We start from the raw sequence: 6,557 nt of genomic DNA on the forward strand, positions 1-6,557 counted from the left end.
ACAATAATTGTGTGCCATTAATAATCAATAAATCAGGTGTTATTTGTATAAATCCATGTCTACGACAAAACAACTTCATTATTGACTAATTTGAATACCTATATTAATGAGTTCCATAGAGTGTAAAGTATTTTAAGTACACATTCACGTTTAAGATATAGTATTTTTTACTTGTAACGAATATTCGGCTTCCATTAGTTTTCTGCTCATTCGACTACTTTATCGAATATATATCTTCGACCGAATACCGAATATTTAGATACTATTCAGCCACGCACATACTTGGTAAATTAAAAAGATTGATTTTATAATAACATAATATATTTTTTTATCATTTAAGTAACATATTCCTCGTTATAAAATTTTGTCATTAAAAGGCCATGCATTTGAATTACCGTAAATACAATTCAGTATGGCGCCGAACACCGAGACGTTTTTTTGAGTATAGCGACGAGAACAAAGTCGTCGATAGTAGTTTATCCGTCACTTTGTTCTGTCGTCGCGCCGCGCCGCGCCGCTCAGTGGTAAAAACGCGGAAAAAATACAATTTTTTTCAGATCAGATATTGCCATAGCTAATGTCGTAAACCTAAAGTAGACAAGTTGGATAACTTGAGCCTAGAAGGATATTTAATTTAGTGTATTCTTTATAGGAAAATCAAGGCCCCAAACTTGTAAGACTGGATGCGACGTAATATTGAGTTAAAAAAGACGTTTGTTTGAAGTGTCACACTGCTTTAACAAGTTATACTTTAGTTTTATTTTTTATTTTTTATTTTATTTAAGGAAGCATATATTAAGGTATTTAAAAACGATAAAATAATTATTATTTGTACAATAATTTATGAATGGCTTGGATTCAAACAACGTAACCTTTATGTCGCTAATTTTTGTTGTTTCATTGGCTGTAACTTTTTTGCGTCAACGAGCGTTAAAATAAAACATATCATAAATAATACCCTAATGATGTAGGATAACTATCAGATAGGTTTCAGCTGCAATAATTTGCAAACTTTTGAAAAATGACCATTTGACTTGGGAGTTTCTTTGTTGTCGGAAAAACAAAAAACAAGGACAAACACTTTAATTACGGTAATTAACACGAAAATAACAGATTTCGACTATAAAATTCATAAATTATCATTTTCCTCTTTATTTACTAATACCGATTTGACAAAGTAATACAGTATTCGATAGTTATGGCAAGTTTTAGCAAATGTTTAAGTTGAGTTACTTAACATTGTATTGTCTAGTAACCGGGAAGTGCATAAGTGTAGTAAAAATAATGAAATACTATACGTGAAATGAAAAATACGTATAAATTCAGAGAATGTTTTTATATCATTGAGCACTTGTTTTTCATGAGTTGACATAAGACATTTATGTTTTTAATTTTTAAATTATATTAGAACAAGAGGTTCTACAACATATCCTCCCTTAATAAATTAAAAACATAAAATAACAATATAGTAAAATACAGTTTCTTATAAAACTAATATATAACTATATATTAACTCATACTCATGCCTTTCATGCATTTTATATGCTTTATTGGACCCAATGGCTTTGTCAACAAATCTGCAGGTAGCTCATTTGTAGGCATATACATTAATTCTACAACCTTGTCATTAACTTTTTCCCTAACAAAATGAAACTTTACATCAATGTGCTTAGTCCTATTGTGATGGACTGGATTCAATGCAAGTTTTTGCGCACTTTGACTATCAGAGAAAATAACAACATTTGGTGATCTACCAGTTACTTCAGTGACAAAACGTTTTATAAAACAAGCTTCTTTAGTGGCTGAAGTTAAAGCCATGTATTCGGCTTCTGCCGAAGATAAAGCTATCGTAGGCTGCTTCCGTGATTCCCAAGATATTGGACCACATGCGAACTCGAAATAAAATCCAGTGTATGAACGTCGATCAACTGGACAATTTGCCCAATCTGCATCTGCATAAGCTTGTAGTTTAAAATCTTCCACTTTCCTATAAGTTATACCAATATCTTTAGTAGCACTTAAATAGCGAAGACACCGCTTAGCAGCACGCCAGTGACTCTGATCGTTGTTTGTATTAAATTGGCTCAAATAGCTTACTGTATAAGCTATGTCTGGTCTCGTGTTAACAGCCAAAAACATGAGAGATCCAATTAGAGCTTGATATGAATCATTAGACTCACCTGTACCAGGTTCTAATTTCTTTAATGCAAGTGGTGTTGAAATACCTTTGCAATCTTGCATATCATATTTCTTCAACAACTTTTCTATATATGTTCTTTGATATAATTTTATAAAATTTTCTTGCGAACATATATTTATTCCCGTAAAGAAATTAATTATACCTAAATCTTTTGTTGTAAAATATTTTCCAAAATCACATTTGAACTTCTCAAACGTCACATTGTCTTTATAAATAACAACGATGTCATCTACATAAACTGCCAGTATTAAACAGTTTTTATTCGAAATCTTTTTGGTAAAAACACAAGGTTCAGAAGGAGTTTGAATAAATCCTATAGCCAACAAAGTTTGTTTTAACTTTGTATTCCAGGCTCTTGGTGCCTGTTTCAGACCATACAAAGATTTTCTTAATAAACAGACTTTATTCTCATCACCTCTACGAACAAAACCTTCAGGTTGTGTCATATATACTTCCTCTTCCAAGTCACCATTTAAAAGGCTGTGTCGACATCCATATGCCGAACTTTGTACCCTTCCTGCACTGCTAAAGCTAGTAGCGTTCGCAGTGATGAGTTGCGTATAACCGGTGAAAAGGTTTCATGGTAATCTACACCTTCTATTTGTGTGAATCCCTTGGCAACTAATCTAGCCTTGTACTTCACTACGTTACCATCAGCATCTCGTTTTAGCTTATAAACCCATTTACATGGAATGCAGGATTTATGACTTGGTTTATAAGTATTTACCAAAATCCAAGTTTCCTTTTTTAATAAGGAATTATATTCTTCCTTCATTGAAGAGATCCAATTATCTTTGTCATCTCTAGATATTGCATCATGAAACGTTTTCGGATCATCATTCAGAATATCATTGACAAGAGCACTATATGAAAAATAATCTGGAGGCTTACGTTCTCGTTGAGGATATCTTGACTCAGACCCGCCATAAGGTTCATCATTAGTACCACTTGATGGCAATGAAGATGAATGATCTAAATCACCTGAGTTGTCATCAATATCATCAACAGCATCCACAAAGTCATTTTGCTCTTCCGGCGGCAAAGATGGATTTGCATCAGATGATGAAATCTGCGATAACAAATTAATAACATTGGAATTAAAACTAAGGTTTAAATTATTTTCAGGCATCTCTTTCAATCCTGTAAAATTATTTTCGAAAAAAGTAACATCCCTTGACTTAATTAAGCTTCGTGGCGTTTCCACGTTACGGAAATAATAACTTCTTGGATCATCTGAATATCCAACAAAGATGTGTTCCGTTGCTTTCATGTCTAACTTAGTTCTATGACATGACGGTACATGAACTAAACATCTACATCCAAAAACCTTTAAATGAGACAGGTCAGGTTTGCTCCCATACCACATTTCGAATGGTGTTTTACCTTCAATTGCGCGATGAGGAGACCGGTTTTTTAAATAAACACTAGTTTCTACTGCATCCTGCCAATATGCCTTAGAAAGCGAACCATGTGACAGCAAAGCGCGAGCCTTTTCTATAATACTGCGATTACAACGTTCACTAACACCATTTTGTTGAGGGCTATATGGAACCGTTCTTTGGTGTTGGATTCCTTGAGAATCTAAGTAGGCCGCCATCTCTTTATTGACATACTCAGTACCATTATCCGATCTCAGTATTTTAATTTTCGCACCAGTCTGTCTCTCAACAAGTGATGAAATGTAAGAAACTTTGACATGACTTCTGTCTTAGAATTCATACAATAAACAAATATAAAACGCGTATAATCATCTACAAAAATAATAAAATATTTATTGCCTTTGAATGAAGTAGTTGACATCGGTCCACAAACATCTGTGTGAATTAATTCCAGTGCTGATGTAGCTCTCTTATACTTCAGCCTCTTGAAGGGCTTCCTAGCTTGCTTACCTTCAATACAAGGTATACATGGTTCTTTGTCAACTTCTACGTACTTCACACCGACAGCAAGACCCTTTCTGAGTAGGTCCATACCAATACGGCAGAGATGTCCAAGACGCTTATGCCAAAGCTGAAACTTTGAAAGCTCTGAATTAACAATGTACGCTATATTTTGTGGTAAACGAACAGAACAATCTAAATGAACCAGTCCACCACTATAAGAACCATGAAAAGCAGCATTATTTAAATAAGATACATCATCAGTTTTATAAAAATTACAACCATTTTTATCAAAAATTACTAAAAAACCTTTTTCAACAACCTGCTTTACTGATAGCAAATTGCAGTTTAGGCGTGGAACATGTACGACGTCAGCTATTCTGCAGACTCCATTATTTGTATCAATAGATACATTACCAACGCCTATAGCTGCCAACTTCTCTCCATTTGCCACAGTAATTGTACCTCCATCTATAGGACGATAGTTGATAAACCAATCTGCACGGGGTGTCATATGAACTGTTGCACCTGAATCCACAATCCATCTGTTAAAGTCTTTACTTTCTGGTGCAGATAAAGACATTTCAGTGCAAAATTGTTTCGAATTCGTTACACGTTCTTCCTCATTATTCACAACAAGACCCGTTTCACGTTTTGCTTCCTTTTTATTATAAACAAAACTTGGTTTATCCTTTTTAAGAGGACAGTTGGGAGACTTATGCCCTGGTTTTCTGCATTTATAGCATATTATACCCTTCTTATGCAATGAGCGCAGTGCTGGTACATCACATTCAGTCTCTCTACTCATTTCGCTCAATAGTTTAGTTTTCACCATTTCGCTAGTGACTTCTACATGACTGTGCTCTAGAGCCATTATCAGGGGCTCATATCGTGATGTAAGACCACCTAGAATGATTGCAGCAAGCGAACTATCTTCAATTTTCTTACCAATATCGGCTAGGTCCTGCGCGGTCGTTGTTATAGCTATTATATAGGATTCTAAATCTGTAAAATCTGATAAAGTATACCTATATAACTTCCGCTCTAGTGCTAACTTTCGGCCTAAGCTTTTATCTTCAAACGCTGTTTGCAAAGCATCCCACGCCATTTTCGCCGTTGTAGCTGTTCTGACATGCGTGATAGCACCACCGTCAACCGTTAGGCATATTTTTGAAAGAGCCTTTTGGTCATTACGGAAACGTACCTCGGGAGGCGTTTTATCATCGTCCGCATAGCCACTTACAGTACTCCACAACTCTTCATGCATCAACAACATTCTCATTTTTAAATTTCCATATTGCATATCCTTCACGATTTCTTAACATAGTAATTCCATTTAATATTCCTACAGGTCCTGCCATTATTATCTTCTTCTAAATAAGATAACTTCGTGCTGATAACGATTTGTAGTAAAAATAATGAAATACTATACGTGAAATGAAAAATACGGATAAATTCAGAGAATGTTTTTTTATCATTGAGCACTTGTTTTTCATGAGTTGACATAAGACATTTATGTTTTTAATTTTTAAATTATATTAGAACAAGAGGTTCTACAACAATAAGTGTATTAAAAGTTTAAAAAGTAACTATCCAAATTATTCAGAAAATATACTAGAGCAAATACATAACAAACCAAGTAAAATATTTTTGCCTAATTTCACGAAAAGGTGGCATGCCGCATCAAGAACAAAGCAATATTTTTTTTTGGCAAAAACAAAGAGTGCCCAAATAATACATTTCCAATTAATGTGATTCCTCCAGAATCCAATGCTATAGAAAGTGGACCAGGACCTTTAAAACGATATGGAGGTGATCATGTAGAAAAACCCAACTTGCTAAACTATACGTGAGTTTGTACATTTGGTATTATATGCCCAATACGGTTCACAAAGTTCTTGTTCATGGTAGTAAAATAACTTCCGCGGCTGGTCTATCTATAGTTATTTTAATAGAAGAAGCTCAAAGAGCATGCAAAAAGGATTATCGACGTTATAGGTTATATCATTCGAGGGAATGTTCACGTGAGTCAACCAATGAAAACATTATGCATATGCTCTTGACTTCATCAGACCCATTTATAGCTTCAAAATTGTGACCACATAAAAAATGTCCTTAAATGATGAAGTTAAAGCGTTAGTTACTGAAAATAATTAATAAAAAGTAGTTGTCAATAATAGTAATTTATAATTAATAATTATAAAAATTTTCTAATTTCTATCATACAGAGTTAGTAATAAGCCTAGTAATATTTGTTTCCTTTTTTATTTCATTATTTTTATGCTTTCTATATAAAGTTAATAACAAAATTTGATTGTAAAAAATGGCAAATTATTATGTATCTATATTTATTATAAATGCCCGTTGCATATGCATAGTTCCAGCATTAAATTTGTATAATTTTTATTCATTTGTAACACTTTTATAAATTATACACTTATATTTCTTAATGTATGTTATATAATAATAAATATAAT

Source organism: Manduca sexta, chromosome 27 (assembly GCF_014839805.1).
Source record: "Manduca sexta isolate Smith_Timp_Sample1 chromosome 27, JHU_Msex_v1.0, whole genome shotgun sequence".
NCBI classification, from domain to species: Eukaryota; Metazoa; Arthropoda; class Insecta; order Lepidoptera; family Sphingidae; genus Manduca; species Manduca sexta.